Source organism: Peromyscus leucopus, chromosome 8b (assembly GCF_004664715.2).
Source record: "Peromyscus leucopus breed LL Stock chromosome 8b, UCI_PerLeu_2.1, whole genome shotgun sequence".
Lineage (NCBI taxonomy): Eukaryota > Metazoa > Chordata > Mammalia > Rodentia > Cricetidae > Peromyscus > Peromyscus leucopus.
In genome coordinates this window covers 30,621,473-30,641,616 of record NC_051086.1, presented here as the reverse complement: position 1 = coordinate 30,641,616, position 20,144 = coordinate 30,621,473, and the positions used below count along the sequence as shown (strand labels likewise).

The 20,144-nt window shown below is 39.5% G+C and overlaps 1 protein-coding gene and 1 long non-coding RNA gene across 6 annotated transcripts in view; both read left to right on the top strand.

Moving 5' to 3' along the window:
• Nucleotides 1-20,144, top strand: part of Sgcd (sarcoglycan delta) — a 937,685-nt gene that overhangs the window by 581,343 nt on the left and 336,198 nt on the right. The gene's annotated exons all lie outside the window — the stretch shown is intronic.
• Nucleotides 1,615-19,044, top strand: LOC119087020. Its single transcript, XR_005090439.1, has 2 exons — nucleotides 1,615-4,498; nucleotides 14,927-19,044. It is a non-coding gene; the product is annotated as an uncharacterized LOC119087020 (long non-coding RNA).

Here is a 20,144-nt window from a genome sequence, read left to right as displayed (position 1 = left end):
GTGTGTGTGTGTGTGTGTTATATGCCAAGTTCTGCTTTCTTCTCATTCTTTCTCTGAAGTCTCCTCAGCTTGAACCTGCACTTCCTCCTCTGTGTTTGGCTTTACCTGGTGTCAGACAACAGGAGGTACACACACTGACTCCATTTATTTTTCTGACTATTTCTCCTGTTAGGAGGTGAAGTTCAGAAGGCAGTTACTTGAATTCTCCTACTCACAGCTCTGAGCATGTATGTTGCTAATCCCATACAAGACAGAGTATACTTATAGAATAAATGAATGGGGCACTGCTATGAATAGACAGTCACTTTAAATTGAAATGTATAAAGATAGGTTAATAGAGGTTTATATGGCTTTTAAAATGAAGTATTGGTTGACTTATTGAGGTAGACAGATCATAAATTAAATGAGTGCTTGAATTTGATTATGAAGGGGTATTTTTAATGTAGGTATTCCCTCCCCAATCAACTACCTTCTACATTTTAATTACATAAGGAAAGCAACAATGGAGTGTGAAATATATTTGAAGTAGATATTTATTCTATTTAATGGAAATATTTGCTCAGCAAATGGAAGAAAATGATGTTACTGGTGTTTTATTTTTCATTTAACATTGTTAGTTTATCAAGTGTGTGAGTAGCATCCACCTGAAATGTGCATTCTAGCATTACCTGGGGACAGGATAAGGCTTTCCAGGCTGAGCTCATCATTCATTCATTCATCTCTAGTACCTTCATTCTTTGATCCCTTTTTATCTATTAATTCAGACTCATCCATCTGAAAAATGCCAAAAATACTATTTTAAATGACCTGGAAATTTGAATGCAGGAAAACAAAACCAAAAACACCTCTCATACTTAATATCCTGTAAGTTATAGGATATGACTCACTAATGTCATATTCAATTTTAATGTTCTTGAAACATTTTTAAGAGTGTTGGGAGTGCCTACATTAAAAATACTCTTCATAATTAAGTTCATGTACTCATCATTTATGACCTGTCTACTTCAATAAGTCAACCAATACAAGGGATGAGTTTGGCATTATAATTGCCGCCAAATGATAGGAATCAAAATGGTTGTTTATCAGTCTCAACCTCTACTCCCTTTCCTCCCCCGCCACCCCGTGTGTATAGGTGCATATATGTCTTTATGCATGTGGAACCCAGAGGACAAACTTGAATGTTATTCATCCTTCTTGTTTTTTGATACATCTCTCACTGGCCTTGAACTCACTGAAATAATTAAGTTGGCTGTCCAGCTGTGGAATGACAATTGCATATCACCACAGGAAACGTATTACATGGACTTGGGGGAACTGAAGACTGGTCCTCCTGCTTATGGGGCAAGCACTTCATTGAATGAACTCTCTCTCCAATCTTGTCAATTAGAATTTCTTATGATGGGACCTCGCACAGCCTTGAGAGAGGGGGAGGGGCTTGGACCTGCCTCTACAAAATGTACCTCCCTATGGGAGGTCTTACCTTCTTGTAGGAGGGAATGAGGGGTGGGATAGGAAGGGGAGGCTGAAGGGGTGGGAGGAGGGAAGAGAGGGATCTTGCATATGTGAAATGAATAAAAAATTTTCTTAATAAATATAATAATAATAAAGATGATATTTCACACACAAAAAAGAATTTCTTGAGCACAGTATTTGCACACCGTATCACATATTCTGTGGAAGTTAACGATTGTGAGAAAATGATCTCTGTGTATTTATGTATTCATAAGTATATACAAATATATATGTGTATGTACCTGAGCACATGTGTATGTCCGTGTTGAGGTCAGTGTCAGGTATCTTTCTCAATTGCTGTCCACCTTATTTATGTATGTATGTACATGTGCACATAGCATACAGGTGTGTGTACACATAGATATTGGATGTCTTCCTCAATCAGTATCCACACTAGTTTTTGAGACAGTACTTCTACTATACTTAGAGCTCAACAATTTGACTAGACTAGATGGCCAGCAAGACCCAAGTCTCCTCATGTCTATCTGCCCCAGTGTGAAAATTACAGGTGTGTGCTACCATGCCTACATTTTGTGCAGGAGTCCTAGAGCTCAGGCACTCATGCTTATGCTACAGCCCTTAAGCCATCTCCCCAGTACCCTAATGTGGTCTTACACTTTAATAGTTAGCTCATAATTTACTAGGGAAAACTACACCCTGATTCTATAGATATGCTGTAGATAGAATGGCGTGTCTTTTAAAGAAGCCTGAGAGAAGACTCGGCTAAAGCTATAAAGCATTTAGAGAGCTTCTAGGGTTTAGAATCACAGGGTGGAGGAAACATTTCCAGTGGGAGTCAAAAGTAGAGATAGTGGCAGGATTGGCATCCAGAGATGAGTAAGTTAGAAGGGGTTGGGACGTGTCAGACAGGAAGTTGAAGTGTGGGGAACTGAAGTGGAATAGGAGGGCAGAGAGCAGGGGCTGGTCAACACTGTAAGCCAAACAGAATGCAAATTGCACACTTGAGGTCAAACTGAGAGACTCTACTTCCAATGATGAACAAATCACTTTGTAACATCATCCCATTACAGGGATAATGCTCATGACCTTTGACATTTCCTAATTTCCATTGACTGTAAATTAGATTTTTGTTGTCCTAGAGATGAGGAAAATAATGCTAGAAAATCTTCCTGGAAACATTTCCTCCCTTATGTCTCACACATGGAATTTTAAGTTTTTACTGGCTCCATTATTGTGAGCTCCCAACAACCCCAATCAGAAGTTTGGGCCCCATCTCAGGAATCAGTCTCTCTTGCTGAGGCATTAAGTGATCAGACTCAATCAGAGAAGTTGAAATATCAAGGGACATTATTATAGAGAACATGAGGGCCAAGCTGAACTTTCTAGACTGAGGAGACACCATCTACAAAGGAACTCAGATGTAACATTAAAAGTTCATATTCTCAATCATACTAGCTTCATTGCAGATGTTCAATAGGTATGTGTACCTGGTAGGTGCCATATTGGGAAACATATAGCCCCAGAAAGTCCTTTGTTTTCAAACTGGTCTAGTCCACCCTATATATTAGGTTGGTCTTGGACCACATACTGAGACCTGTGAATAAAGATTTTTTGCTTTCTTGGTATTCTGCATAGTTTTTCGAGACCTGGAGCCATGGGTTTAAGTTAGAAAAAGAAAGAAACAAAAACCAATTCAATGGAAAGAGAAGAGAGTTTCTTATAATTTGGTTGTGGGAAGATCAGAAGTAACAACTGTACCAATAGTATCCTGTATCTTTGCCTTTATGCATCCTCTGTCTCTTCTCTTCCCTTCAGTAATTTAAACTGAGGAGGTCCTGAGATTGCAGTTAATATTTTTCTTGCCTGTGAGAGCTAGATGAACCTTTGGAGGGTAAACACCTATATTACAAAGAGATGGTCTGTGGCTGTGTCTAAATTTCATTCTGCTTATCTGTAAAGCATGCAGTTTGGGTCATATAATATCTAAGGTCATCCGAGATCACATAGTTTTTATTTTTAACTATGGTTTCCCATAATTCCTGACTCAGAATGGGAATGATGCAAGTATTTTTATTTTCTGTGGAAGTATGTGTGTATAGTTCATGTCTGTGAGAGTCTGTGCTTGATCCTTCTGTCTACTTTGGCAGAGATTCAAGATAATAAATGCTAGGGAATAAAGATGCTGTGCTTTTTTATTCTGAATTTTAATTTACTCAGTTATTTAAAGAATAGATGGTCTGGTTGCCTGTTGCTATACAGCAAAGTGTCCTAAATTTTTTGTGGCTCAATTCAGCCACAACTTATTTTCCTATTGGTTCCACCATCTGCATAGAGCTCACTATTTCCTGATATCAAGCACTCAACCTGGACTTTGAGGCTGGAGATTACTCAATGCTGGGGCTAGACTCATCTTGTAAGTACACTTATTTATGTGTAAGTGGTTGCTGCTACATGTTGGCTGGGATTTACCTGCCCAAAATACCTGCACATGACACATCACTAGGAGATAATTTGGAATTACTCTCAGTGTGATAGCTTCAGAATACATGTTCCACTTAAGGTAGAAGGACATAGCATCATAATGACCTACACTTGGAAGATCAGCAGCATCATTTCTGCTGTGTTGAAGGCACAGACCAAGAGCTATTTCAGTTCATGGAGAAAGCACATACTTATCCATGGAGTAACTGTATTCTTTCAAGAATAGATTGGAATAGGCAGCCATGATGTCTTAAATGGTGGTCCCAAAAGTTATGTTCTAGGCTTACTTCCTGGTAACTGTGAGTGTTACCTAATTTGGCAAAGGATATTAATTTGCCTATATTAAGGATCTTGAGATGAGGGTGCACATTTTTCTTAATTTTGGGGGGCAGGGGTCCCAATTCAATGACTAGAATTCTATTGACAGTGAGGCAAGTGGAAGTAGAAAAATAGACACGTGTAACCACAGAATCTGAGAGAATGGGTTGACAAGTTGAGGGATTGTAATAGCTGCCAGAAAGTGGTAGGGTGTGTGTGTGTGTGTGTAATATTTTTAGGGCTGAACATTCCGAAGTCTCTTAGTTTCTGCACCTTAGTGAGTTGTGGGTCTCTGTGTTAGTATCTCAGCTGAGGGTTGAGAAAAGCATTGATTGATGGGTATTTCAGTGGATAGGGACAGGGTGGTTGATCTGGAAAGAGTTGAGGGTGAATGTGATCAAAAAGCATGGCACGAAACTGAAAATCCTCAAAGAACTAACTAAAATGTAAAAAAGAAGAAAGGATCACCCACCCATGATAATATCCTAGTTAAAAGAGGAAATGTTATACTTAAAATATACAAATAGGAAAACAAGCTCGTTTGGGCCCACTCTTCACCATTCATAGTTGATGACTACGGAGAAATAAATGTCTCATTCACTTAAGCAGTTTCAGACATGCTCAACTGACATTTGTACTGATTCTTGGCCAGCATGGATCCAGAGAGTAGGGATAATTTGCATCTTGTTCATTCAGTAGTGGAAAGCCTTATGCTTCTGAGTTGTTTTTTTTTTTTTTCTTTTGAAAACGAGTTCCCAGTCCCAATTAAATGAATGGTTCCAGCTTAAAACCCTTACCTCCTCAAACCCATCATCAAGATTGTTACAATCTGGTGACAATCTAGTGAATGAATAGCAGTCACTTACTCAACACATGTTTACCGAATTCTTCCTGTGAGCTAATTACTAACAGTATGAGAATATGTCACTCGCCAGAGGTACAGGGTTGAGTATGCCAAGTGCAGTTTTCCCTAGGGGAACATTCATTCTGATGTGCAAAATATGGGACAAAATCATGTAGTCACACAAATAAACACAGAAGAGCAGCTACAATAAGTGGGTACTGTAAAGAGTTAAGGGAGGTGTGATTTGGCACGATCAGGGAGACTTTCAAGAGGTAGCTGCAAAGATGCTAAAAGTGAACATAGAAGTGGAAGAACTTAGAGACAAGAGGGACCCTGTGAGATTACATACAAGCACCTGGAGAATCTGAGGGCATGTTCCTTTGAGGCACTGAGTGGTGGTTCTGGGAGGGCCGCAGGTAGGTGGAAGAGGCCTGTGGTGACTGGCTTTTTTCTGTGCTTTGTATTATGTGAGGAGAGTGTACTTGTATGATACATGTGAGATTTAAGAAAAATCAAACACAAGCAGCTAAAAGGGCAAAGAAATCAGGAGAGAAGTAACAGTACATAATGGTATTTTTCTTAGAGCCTTTGGAGGCCTTATTCACAGTTGATAAGACCATTTTGACATCTAATAGAAGTTATTTCTCCATTAAGGCAATGAGACTGGCTTATAACAAATCTTTGGTTTATTATTGCTATAATACAATATTTGGCTATGCACATGCACACTCTCCTCCACCTCGGGTATCAGAAACAGTTGTCATTCACAGCATGGCATGGACTGCAAGCCTGTTCTGTGGTAGGCACTGTATTGTGTACTTAACATGGGCTACCTTACCTAATTTACCTACCAACCCTAGAACAAGGATCCTTGAGTTAATCTCCTTCCCTGACTAAAGAAAAGAGAAAACATGCCTCAGAGGATAGGTTAGGTAGTTACTTACCATAACTACAAAACCATGATCAACTGAGACTCCTAAAAACATTGATACACATCGTCCCATAATGTCCTATAATCTGAGAGGATACTGTTTTCATTCTTTAGAATCCTTGATCCTCAAGCTAGTGGAAATGTTAAAATGTTTTATAGACAGCAACGGGACACATGAGAAATGCTGATGGTCTTTTGACATCCCTAAAATAAACTGACTTCTGGAACCTTCTTACTCCCCATATATGAGTATGAGTGCTGCATATTCCAAGTTGACACTGTGCCTCACATGCAGTTTCTTGAGAAAATGCCTTCTCTTTGTGTTTTCTAATGGACCTTATTGATTATCTTTACTCCTATGGGACACATTGCTTATTGAGCTCAGAGGGAAAAAGAGGCCTAAGAACCAGCAGACATAATTACTGTGGAGCAAATACTTTCAGTCCAGACTGGCCAGAATCTTGGCTCCTTTTCTACTAGTGTCTCCTTGTCCTCAGTAACACTGAAGTTTTGTTGCCAACTGATGCTTCAGAAAGCAGCAAGTGTGTGAACACCAAAATCTCAGAGAGGAGTTTGCCATTTGGAGAAGACAGATGTGGTTTTGTGTGGCAGCCCTGTGACCAACAATCCAGGTGACGGTGGAAAGTGACTTAACTTTGCAAGAATTGCTTGTTCATTTATCAGGAATGGACTTGGAATATTAGCACTTCAGGGTTGTGATGAGGACAAGAGATAACCAGAAAGTAAAGCATTGCAGACATCCAATATTAACTGGCATTATTGCAAACTTAAATGCAAGGGATTTGCCTTCCAAAGCAAATAGGTCCAGTTTCTAAAATTCAGGCCAGAGTCACAAGCTCACTTTTAAAGGAATGACTAATGGAGTCTTAAAAACATATTTAATTCAGATATTGCCATAAGTCATCTTCACTGTAAGAATTATGGCCAGTCAAATATTTTATAAGTGTAGATTATTGCTGATTCAACTTAAAACAGAACTCTGGGAAACTGCAAAGTCCAACTGTTCAGTGGATGAGATGCCCTATAAAGAAGCAAACCACTAAATGAGCTAAGTAATTATTGGCAGCAAGCTGTCCTCTGAAGGAGGCAGGAGAGATGTGGCTATGAGAAGCTTGGCTCTGCTTGTTGGGAAAAGGACAGAATGTGCCTCTCTGGGCAGGTAAAGGAACAAGATGGAGACAGCCATGAAAGATCGAGAAGATAATCCAGGAAGAAGAAAGGGAAAGAGGCTGTAGCTTCAGGAAAGTCCAGTGGTCCACATAAAGAAGATTGGACCAGGATGTCTATGTAGTAGGGAGAGAAGAGTTGCTGTTCACTGTCTACTGTAGAAGTGTGCACCCCATGCACCCAGACTGGCAACACTGGGTTCTTCTTTATGGCCACTCACATGTAGCTGGTTGCTCTTTAATGGCTGTTTTCCAGCTTGTGTATTCTGATGCCCTTATCAAGTGGCTCAGGAGTCCTGATCCAGGGTCTTAGAGAAGGCTCGGTGGTTATGAACCATTGCTGAAACTCTAATGCTAGTTCAGTTCCCAGTTCCCGCGTTGGGCAGCTTTTAACCACCTGAAACTCCAGCTCATGGGGAAGCTGACATCTTCCCCTGGCCTCTTGGGCACCCTAATTATGAGTAAATGAAAACAGAGATATATCTTTAAGACATTTATAATCCCTTGCAAGCCCCAAATCTGTAGCTGATTTTTTCAACTCAGTATCACTCCCTCCCAATGAATATTGGAAGAGTGTGCATCCTAGAAATAATGGTGTGGGCATGGTGGCTGCTGCCCTTGTGGGTAGCCTCTGAGATTGCACTATCATAGAAGATTATTGTAAAGGGGGACATGAGAGAACAATTTAGGAACAAATTCCATTTGTTTTGTTTGTTTGCTTAGTTCTGGTTTTGTTTTTGTTTCTGTACCATTCAAATCACTCTTAATGTATGGTAAATGGGCTCCACTACCTAGTTGGGGAATTACAGCCATCTATTAATTGCCCTTTCTGATTATTTGCATTCAATTAAGAGGTACTTGTGAGAAAATGAAGGACAGCATAACCTCAAAACATGGCTTTACATCTTAGATAATTGACTATCATCGTGCCTTTACAGCTTTCCTTAATTGATTATTTCTCCAGATGGTTCCTAAAATCTATGATTTTTTTTTTAACCTCTTTTCTTTTAATGGGTGAGCAGAGTGTTCTGATAAAAGCTTATGTGGTTTAGTTTCCTCAACTAAATTAAGGCTTAATTAGTCAAAAATCCAGATCTGCAACATGTCTGCGAAATTTGTACAAGCATAATTAATTTTACTTAATTACACAAGTAGCTTTTCCATGCAAATAGTACCCTTTCTCATTGCTGACCTCTCAATGTCAGAATCCAGAAGGTCTGTCTACATCTCCACCCTCCTCCCATAGGCTGAATCAAGCTTGCATAATTTTAAATATATGATTTCCCTTTGATTTATAAGTTTTGTCACAGGAGTTAGCGATTTAGTTTTCTTCTGCAAACACTGTTTCCGATTCTAAAGATGCGTGCATAAAAGGTTTACTAGGCAAGCATGCTTTTGTTTCTATGGAAGCCAAGGAAATTAGAAATATGATTTGAGTATGTTCTTTTAAGTTCAGCACTTCTCAGAAAATTACCTAGACCTTTTTTCCCATCCTGTTTGAATGACAGTTCAAATTACATTGATCAGCTAAATGTCAAAAAAAAGAATACCTATTATTTTTAAAACCTCCTGATATTTCTAGGATTCCAGAAGAAAGATGACTTTACCACAGACGGAGGTAGGCTCTTGTGCTGTGTTGACCTTTCCTATGCAAAAGATTTTAGAAAACTGTTTAATCCACAAGACTTATTCCCCAAATGCATCCCTTCAGGTTTGATTGACAATTAAAGTTTCTTAGTAGCTTCCTCATCATTCCCCTCATAAGCCTTTGCCTATAGATTGAAACAATGAATTTCTTCCTGCTTATTTCCTCTGTAGCCATATTGTTGGAGAAGGGGTGTAGATTCTGAGCATGTTTCAGAAAAACCAGCACCTCATTCCCAGGGTATCCAGAAAATTCCACCTCTGTCACCAGTCTGAGTGGATTCACATGTCCATGTCTGAAACAGTAGTAGTGATCAGAAAGCAACTGTTGGCTTGATTGAGCCTGACTCGCAAGTCCCCTGCCCGAAACTTGCAGGTTGTGCGGGGAGGCATGGGAGACAATCTGAGAGAAAAAAGGTGGTGTGTTTGGGAAGGCAATTGTAGAACCATCAGATAGAGGCCAATGTACCGAGTTAAACTGGGGTTGTGATGGCAGAAGCCCCAGGAACCTCTTGACTTTTACAATGACTTCTGCCTTAAGACGGTCAACGTTGTGCACTGCAAATCTGCCAAGTGCTTCTCTTAGCTTTATTTCTCTAAGGTTCATTAACACTCAGTATTACAGAGCCAATTCAAAAGGAACGGATTTTTGGTGCCTATCTTATTATTAGCTTCAGGGCTACATTCTTTATAATACATAATGAAATCCATGGGATATTTAGAAAGAATGTGGCACTTTGCAAAATTGACTTTGGGGGCAATGTGTGGCTTAGAGTTGGAAAGAACAGTGTCTGGTGATTGCATGAATTGAAAAAGCTTTGGTTCGCCTTCAGTTGCCCATAAGCCATTGAAAAAGGAGAATGAGATTTGTGCATGACTTTCAATAGATCTGTGAAGGCTCAATACCCTTTTGGACTTGGACCCAGATTATATTGGAAGGTCATTTTTGGCTCCACGTTTGAAGTCACTGTGGCATTTTCGCTTGCTTCTAAGGATAAGAAATGGGAACTGGCTATTGTTAATGACAGGACAGGGCTTCAAGAGTAATGAGAGTCACACCTCCTATTCCCTAAGGATTGGTAGAAGTACACACTGACTTGTTTTTTTTTTTTTTTTTTCTAAATGCTATCCTTACTATTTTCTCTCTAGAATCACAGAGACCTCATCACTGTAAAAGTTGGGACACTTGAGTCATGGCCTGGATTTTGTAGAAAGCTCAGTGTCCTATGTCTTCTGTGTCCTCTCTGTAATTCAGTGCATATTGACAAAATGGGCAGTTACAAAGAATCTGGGGAAAGCATGGATAGCTTTTCTCTGTAGTATTGTACATCTCTGTAGTAGCGAGTTACAAGACAGGAACTCTGGACTTAGAGATAGCAACCTCCCCAGCCTCTCTTAGCCATCTACAGAAGAATCTAAGATAAAGCAGAGAATAAAGAATTGATTACTCCATAATCAAAGATGAGGAATGATCATCAATCTCTTGCTCAAGTTTTCTTGATCCTTCATATTTATGCAACTTGACTACAGAAGACAGTTAAAGATAGTAAATATTGGGCAGACCAGATGGCACAGTGGGTAAATTTGATTCCTGGGACCCACATGGTGGAAAAAGAGATCCAACTCCTGCAAGTTGCCCTCTAACCTCCTTTTGCACACTGGTATGAATGCATGTGTGTATGCACAAGCACACACACAGAAAAAAATATATAAAGTATATTTTTAAAAATATAGTACTATGCCATCAGAATAGGAGCATCCTCCCTGTGCTGGGAGTTCATCAGAGCATGCTCCATCTTTTGAAGCCTGAATAGGGGTCTGGTTATAAAACTGACTCCTTTTTTGTTTGTTTGTTTGTTTGTTTGTTTTGGTTTTTCGAGACAGGGTTTCTCTGTGTAGCTTTGTGCCTTTCCTGGATCTCGCTCTGTAGACCAGGCTGGCCTCGAACTCACAAAGATCCGCCTGCCTCTGCCTCCCGAGTGCTGGGATTAAAGGCTACAAAACTGACTCAATAGCAATTGGGAAGAGAAATATTTCTTTTTTTGTCTTTGTCTTGTTGTTTAGTCAGTCTTCTCTTCAATTCTCTTCCAAGTCAGGGAATCTCACATATGGATAGGCATACACATTGTTATTAAAACACATAAATATGTCTGTACTTATATAGGCATAAATATACCTATATATGCATATCTATACCTGTGTGCATGCATGTGTATACATATATACTTATATGTATATGTATGTGTAAACATACTCACAAATTTGTGAGAAGCTATAACTGCCCCCAAAACAACTGAATTAAAAATAGGAGAGAGCTAAGACACTTTGTGCCTTGAGAGATGTGGTTCCTATATATAAAGCTCTGCAATCAAGAGAAGGTACAAGATTCAAGGTACCATACAAAGTGGAAGACATTGCCTTAGTCAGCATTCTGTTGCTGTGAAGAGACACCATGACCGAAGCAACTCTTACAAAAAAGAAAGCATTCAGTTGGGAGCTTGCTCACAGTTTCAGAGGGTTAGTCTATTATCATCATGGTGGGAAGCATAGTGCCATGCAGGAAGGCACTGGAGAAGCAGCTGGGAAAAACATCATGATCTGTAGGCAGAGAGGCTGGGGGAGGGGACGGAAAGGAGGGGGAGTAGGAAGAGAGAGCTTTCAAAACCTCAAAGCCTACCCACGGTGACATACATCCTCCAGCTAGGATATACCTCCCAGTCTTCCCCAAACAGTTCCACCAACTAAGGACCAAGCACTCGAACATGTGAGTCTGTGGGGACTATTTTCATAGCCATGTACCAACATGCACTATATTTTATGAATTTCATAGTATTAGAGTATCAAAAACAAAAATCATTTTGCTAGCCTGAAAGAGATCTTTCATTGAATTTCCAGTCTACCTCACTGGGCCATGTGGGTTGCATTCTGCCAAGAGAGGCCAATGCTCCTTGTTCTGTGATAGAGGATTCAGGGCATCTATTGAAAATAGTATAAGGGCCAAGCACATCATCATGACGAACTGGAGGAAGAGGATATAGATGAAAACCATGTATTTTATATTAGAGAAAGATTAGAAAGTGGTAATATGTTAGGGAAAGGTACTTTGACTTATCTTTGGCTGAAGACTGTCCAAAGGGCAAGTCTAGCAGAGGCAGGAGGTCACCAGGACATATTGAAAGAGAAGAGAAAAGTTAATGACAAAGTGAAACTGTGCTTTGCAATCAACAAAGAATTTACATGGGCAGAGTCAATCAACTAAGCATGAATGTGAGGTTCTTTCCCAGGATGAATAATGAAGAAAAGTTATAAAATAAAAGGGAAGAAATGTGATTACTGAGGAAGAGAGCATACAAGAATTCTTATTGATTACAGGAATCCCATGGAAAGGATGGAACAATGATGGCACTGTGATGTATCTCTGAGCTATGTATATGGGAGGTTCTCATTGAAATCCTGAAGAAATACAAGGACCAAGCCCAGATGTATCCTGGTGGAGCATCATAGCACTGTGTTGACTGTTCCATCCCCATTCTGTGGATTTTTGTATACAAATACCTTCATGTGTGAGATTATGGATGTATTGTGACGTGGAGCATATGTGGAAGTCAGAGGACAACCTAGGGTATTGGTCATTGCATTTCATCTTGTTTGAGGTAGGGTCTATTTTTTGTTCTACGTTTGTGTACTCCAGTTTAGCAGGCCTGTGGGCTTCTGATGGCTCTGCTTGTCTCTTTTCCCCATCCCATTGTAGAAATGCTGGGATTTCAGATGCATACCACCTCAGCCACATGAGTGCTAGATATTTGTACTTAACTCCTCACATTTGTATGACAGATGCTCTACCAATTGAGTCATCTCTCAAACCCCTACAAACACCTTACAGTTCAAAATACTTACATTTATCCAGTGTTTTGTTCCTTTAGAACAAAGAAGAAAGCAAAAGACTTCCTAGACAGTTTTTTTTAAGAAAAAGTGAGTTTCTAGAATAATTTAATCAAGTAGTTTATCTTGCATAGAGAAGAAAACTGTTTCTCATATAGCTTAAACCTCACATCATGTATCTTCCACTAATTTGTTCCAGCCAACAAATAGCTAAATACAAAGTAGAGTCCCAAATGAAAGGGTTATATAATAAAACAAAAGGTTTTGGAACCATCAATGTATAAGATATTTATAAATATTTCCTATAATTTACAAAATATAATTTTCCATTTTAAACATTGGGATAAAGAAATTGGGCTTTAGGTTGATTTAGATATACTCCACTTGCACCAACCAGAAAGGGGTAAATAGAAGGTGCAGAGAAGAGGGGTATGGAAGTAGAGAGGCAGGTTCATATGCCACCACTTATGTAGGTGTCATTTAGACACAACAGATTCCGTCTTCACTTGGGCAGTCAAAATATGGATTAAAGCCTTGAAAACAAAAGTAACATCAAGGTATATCTGTTCTGTGAGTGGGTAGGGAGGTATTATTGAATATCAACTAGCATAATAAATCAAATGGATCCTCAAATAATCATGAAGGGTATCTAGATTAATTTAGAATGCCCAATCCTGATGACTGGCTAATTCTAACATAGAAACAATTATACAGTGTCATGGCACATTTGAACATTAAGAGTAACATTGAATTGCAGATATTTGTCAAGATAGGGACATTTAGATAACATAAACAGCTCCCCATGCAGTATAGAACCCACATATATGCCCTGCACTGAACTGTATGGCAGTGCAGTGATCTCAGTAGATTGTGGTGGTGCATAGGGCATGTTGACTCAGCATGGACATTGTATCTGGGATGGTTTTCATGAATTCTGAACTAAGTTTGGCTTTCATAAAAGCATGGAATCTGAAGACTTTTTTTTTTTTTTCGAGACAGAGTCTTGCTATGCAGCCCAAGCTGGATTGCAATCCTTACTCTGCCTGCCTACATGCTATAAAATAGACATGTGCCACTCTGGATTCTTGTGTTCTAAATAAGAATAGACTCTAGAAGGACTACTGTCCTCTCTGACCTTCATTGAACCTCCCAGGATTTGGATTTATCTTCATTGTCTGTGCTGTATACTTTAGCACATAATTCTGCCTCATGCTATGAAATTCTCTTTCTCAGTAATATTCTAACCCAGAAGGCAAGGAAACAGGTTTCTTTGTTACTCATGATGCATTTGTTATTCTTCAAAGCCTCTGTTGCTTCGTTTTTAAGAGGCAGTAACAGTTCATTTGCCTGAAGGCAGTAAGGATAGACCAGATGGTTTATTGAGATACCTTCTTGTCCTAAGATTGTGTGTATGGCTGTATGTATGAATTACAGGACTTAATTTTCATGGACAACTTAACAGATTTTTTTAAGCTTTCAGAGAAGTGGTCAGGAGTTAGTGAGTTTTCTGCCACTGCCAGGCTTAGAATTGATTTGTGAATCTTACTGATAATTCATACACATTTGTGTTGGTGTTATATATTTCCATCAGCCACTCCAGGGTGCTGAAATGGGGAGAACTGAGAAAATTGGGAGCTTTGAATTAGGATCTGAAAGATCCCAGTGACAGAACTGCATTTAAAATGACCTGAAATCCACTGAATTTTCTTGTTTGTGCAGTGAAAGGTTTAGATCAGAGGGAATATCAATTGACCAAAGTGCTTGGCAGACATGTGCCCTGAGACCTGTGGAGTAGTGACAATTTGAGGGCACAGAGTTTCTCCACTTGAAAGCAGGTAGAGGAAGGTTACACTTCCTGAATGTTACCACATTCTTCACCACTTGCCATTCTAGGCTCCCCCTTCCACTCTATGTCCCTCATTAATGCTTTCCTTCTCAGCATTTTCAGAGGCATGTGATAGAGACAAATAAAAGGCAGAGGAATTAATGATATTTTAAGCTTTAAAAAATTAGCTTCCTAGGGATTGTGCTGTGCTTAGTAGTAGAATACTTAGATAGCATGCTCAAGTTCCTGGGTTCCATACTCAACCCCAAAAGACACAAACAGGAACAATAAAACACATGACCTATTTTGTTCTTCAAACTCTGGACATCAGCATTCAAAAGGTGTGTGTGTGTGTGTGTGTGTGTGTGTGTGTGTGTGTGTGTGTGCGCGCGCGCGCGCGCATGTGCATGTGCATGTAATAGACAATGAGGGTTAAAAACTAGTTGACTAATTGGAATGGATTTATGTGGGGACAAAAATCAAGCTACAAAGGCACACTGGGACATTTCTAAATGGGCTTTAAGGTAGAAATAGAAATACTTGTCTCCAGGTACTCTCTCTTCACATTCATTATTTTGGTCTGAACTAGACCAAAATGGTCCTAATGTTCTCAGTCACAGGAGCTAATAAAAGTTGTCTAACTTGGTTAACTTCTTTTCTGCTCTAAATTGTTAACGATTCAGTATTTCATGGCTGTGTCAGGTGCTCTCAGAGGCACCTTCCTTAAAGGTCAGTCACTCTCCAGAAATGCTCAGCATCCAGTATTAAAATTAAAGATCCTGCTCTGTGACCTTGAGAGGATACTTATTTATTTGCTACACAGCTCAAAAGGCTGGGGTATACACGGAGAGACCAGAAAAAATAGAGTGCTGAAGGGGTATGAGCTGGAGGATGAAGACTCTGCAGGTTGCTACTAACAAGGGTTCAGAATTCCTTGTCTGCCCAAACAATTAACAGTGTCATGTGTTCTGTCTTACTTCATCCTCTTAGTAGGCATAGGAAACAACCATTATCATCAGTACATCTCAGATGCAGAACCAGGCTTAGAGAAGTGAGGCAATTACCTGTCTAGAAGCATTTTCAGAGCCTGCACAATATTGCATGAAGGGCACATTACTATTCTGTGCCACCCTGGTACTCAATGAATGATTTATGCATTTTATTCATTTATTATGATGTTATGATGTCTGACAATAAGTTCACAATAAATGTTGACATGAGAGCCCTTTTGTCACCTGCTTGGGTTGCTGGGATAACACGTACAAGGCTAAAACACACATTCCACCAGGGAGAGAGGTAGGTGCGTGACACTTTTCTCCTTATGATGTTGTTAAAGAGGGATTGCTTTCTGACATTCATAGGCACAAAAAATAGAATGATTTTTGTGAGTAAGTCTAAGGCAAATTGGTAAGAGAAATAAGTGTAGACAGCAAAGCAGTAGTCATTTGAAACTAATTGGCCTCTAATTACTAAGATTCATGGGAGGTTGACGGGACTTGTTGGTTTTTATCTCCCACTACAATCTGGAAAGTAAATGAGTCATGTATTGAAGAATAAAGAAAAAAAAAAAACAGTGGTCTTTTCCTCTTACAACATGTGGTTTCCAGGTTAGGTTTCTAGCTTTGCTCCACTCCAGTCAAGGAACATGTTTCCCCATTAATTAGGAATGCTGCAACTCCAAATGCATCCAGTTTATTTTCTTATCTTTTTTCTTTATAGACAGGGCTATGTCTGTGTTTACATACCACAGAATTATTCTGAGCAGGACTGAGAACAGTTCAAATAAGGAATCCTCTAGAACTTGTATTAAAACCATATTTTAACTCTGGTTATGATTTTACCCTCTGTAGGTAGTTGGTAACTGATATCTGATTTGAGGGATATTTTTTATGGTAAAAGTATGAGACACATAATCTATAACCAAGGCTATTTTATACTCAGAAAAAAAATGGTATTAGGATTGATGTAGAAGGTTTTCTCACACAACACTTGTAAAGGAGAAAGAAAGACAACCACAGGCTTCAAACTCAGGTGGCAAGGGCTTTCCTCTGAGACACTTAACTAGGATGGCGGTGACAAACTGAAGGGAGAGAGATCCAGGTAGCTGGTGTCCCTATCCTAGACTTTGCAATGTTTCCAATAGTGGAATAGAGGATGAAGGTTCCTGTGCCTAACCAGGCACACCGGAGCCCACCGTTGCATTGCTGGCTGAGGCAGAGTGTATCTTGGACTATGGATGCTCTGTTCTTTGCCCTTCTTCTGTCCCTCTACTATTTACACTGTGACCATGGTAACCCGGACTTTGTTTATCACATATAATTAATTCACAGGAACTTCTATAAGCTGTGCCTTGTGCAACTTCTCTCTTTTTTGTTAGTTTTTTATATACTTTGCTTTTGTTTGTTAGTTTGTTAGTTCTCATCTGTCAATGAGGTTGTCTAAAGACGAATCTCCCAGCCATTTTCTGAAAACACCAGAATGAACTTGACCAGAGTCCATCATCCTGGCCAGTATTGAATTACAGCTTGCTTCAACCTTCACTGAAAAAAACAAAAAGATTAATCTCCAACATAAGGGAGTTGTTAAGATTTTTAATATCCTATGCCATAGATATGATACCCATATGTTTCAAAAATGAAAACCAGTTGAAAGGCTTTCATATTTATCCTAGTCAGTTTTCTACATTGATGAAAGTCTGAGGAGCAGGCAAGAAGATAGGCTTACACCTGCTACAGTGTATACCCGGAAGGTCAGAGGACAACTTATGGAAATCATTTATTTTTTCAACCATGTCTAACCTGGGGCTTGAACTCATACCATCAGCCTTGTCGGTAGGTGCCTTTACCATCTGGGTCATCTTGCCATCCCATGTTTGGTTCATTTTAAACTCATCTCCATCTAATGTAAAAAGCCATGAATGGGAAGTAGGGCGTGAAGTCCCTCTTGCACTCCCTTCAGATCTTCAGCGTCGAGGGCATAGATTCGTCTGCCCTTGTGTTTCCATTTGAACTGCCCTAATGAGGATAACATTTCAGAAAATGGGAAGTGTAGTAATTTGCATCTTCTTTTATGCCATCCCCAAGAGATGCAGTCCTGATTCTTGATCACAAGCAATATTTGATCTTTAAATTCCCAGCTAAGAGTCACTCATAATTCTTCTGCCCAGACATTAGAGCAGGCTTCATTTGTGTTGGTGTTAGCATGCATGTCTTTTAGACAATTTACAGAAGACTGCAATTTCCTCTAAGAGGCATTTGTAAGGGAGGACACTTACCAATCCAATTACATTTTCAACTTCCCATTTCTTTTTCTGTAACCTCCAATAATTTTGCTGGGCTTTAAAGAAAAACATGATCTTATGCTATTTTTATATCTTCTCCAGTCAATGCTAATTTCAATTTTAATGGTCTCTCTTTGGTATCGCCTCTTCTATTGATTTGGTGAGAGTTACCTTTAATCACTTAAGAATAAGTAGTGCATTAAGACTGCCCAAGGCTAGCCTATATTTGTGGGGGGAAATCACTCCATTTAAGAATTCATTTAACAAGAGTCTATTCCACATTTTACTTTGGAACTCCACCAGGGTACCTTCCATCTGTATGGAAGCATTTATTATCCAGAAGAAATTCAGCCTAACTTTAGAGACTACCACAGTGAACAAAACCTCCTGAAGTTTCCAGAAGTCTCAATGATTCTGACTGTAATAATCATGTTTAACATGTTCAGAGTTTTAGTGCTGAAAGAAAAATGGGTGGATAGTAGTTATCATTAAAATACCTCCACTGACTTGCAGATATTATAAAGCCACTTAGACCATAAAACAAACCACATAAAAGAGATTGTGGCAAACTTATGCCAAGAGAGCATCATGGTTTGGTTGATGTATTTAGTTGTATTTGATTGATTGATTGATTGATTAAGTGCATGTGTGTGTGTGTGTGTGTGTGTGTGTGTGTGTGTGTGTGTGTGTGTGTTGTATGTACATGTGTGTACACATGGAGACTAGAGGTTAATGTAGGGAGGTTTCTTTGATTTCTCTTTGATGTCACTCATGAGACAAAGGTTCTCACTGAACTTCAAGCGCAGCAATTAACTAGTCTCACTAGTCAGTAAGCTGCCAGATTCACCTCTCTGCACCGAGCCCTGGGATTACAGGGGTGTGTTCTTTTGATCTGAGCACTGGTTGCACAGCAAGTGCTTTACCTACCACACTTTCTGCCTAGAACCTGGACAAATTTTACGTTTGTGTTCACATCAACCAGTGATCAGTACAGAGATCTGGGAATGGAAACACTTATCAGACCGTGTTGCACGAGGGATGAAAAGAAGCAAAGACCCTCATACACCATTTTAACCATGGGATGCTGACAAGGAGAGGAGAAAAAATGAAATAATAGCTAGAGGGTGCTGTGGTATCAGTAGACACTTAATCTTTGTTTGTGGTATGAAGAAACTGATACAAAAAATAAGCTGTGGAGACGGGGGTTAATGATACCAGAAGGTGAGGCCCTCTAGAGGGAAGAATGAGCTAACAATAAAGAAGTGTACATTTGCATTCCCTCTGGTCCAGTTGGTCATTTCACACTCTTGCATAAAATGGTTTCCTTGCCTGGAAACTACCTCACTCAGGATACCTATGGAATAGGTTCACCCTCATGTGACTTTGTAACAGTTACTAAAACTTTGGGGTCAAAGCAGTAGAGAAGATCACACCTGCTCATCTGCAACCTCACAGTATTCATCTGTGTGTGAGTGAGCTGGACCAGGGACTGAAATACTAGTAGTTTCCTTCAACAGTAGCTATTGAGTTTTCAATCATTTACCTCCAACAGCAAAGGCAATCTAGACAATGGCATTTCTGCTTTTCTTTTTCATTTTAATTACATTTTTCCCTTCCCTTTCCTCTCTCAAAACCCTCTTATATACCTTTCTCCATTTTCCTTCATATTCATGGCCTCTTTTTTCCACTAATTGTTATTGAATGTATATATGTACTTGTATATACATATATATTCCTAAATACAGCCTGTTCGGTCCATATAATGCTAATTTTATGTAAGTTATCAGGTTGTCAGTTTGTCACTAGACAAACAGTTGGTGTGCTCGTCCCTAGAAAAGGCCACCTCTCCCAGGTCCAGCTTTCCTCAGTTGCCTATAGTTCTGTGTACTATTGAGGTCTCCTGGGGTTTTCCACATCCAGTTTTGGTATGTCTGTTGCTGTCATCCCTGTTCAGCTCATGTTTCGGCAGTCATGTTGGTGGCACTTTATGGGTGTAGCTATTGATGCTACTAGGAGACACAATCTCAATCCTCTGGTTCTTATGATCTTTTTGACCCTCTTCTGCAATATGTGAAGATAAGTTACAAGGGCCAAGGGAGAAATACTGAAGGACGTTCACTGGGATTACCCACTTATGGATATGTCATCTCATTTGCTTATTCTCACCTCATGTTCTTATTCCTATCCTTTCCTCCTTTCTCTTTTCCCTCTCATCTTCTTTCTGTGTCTTTCTGTAGCCCTCATCACATCTAGGCTTTTTAAGGACTCAGAGGAAGATA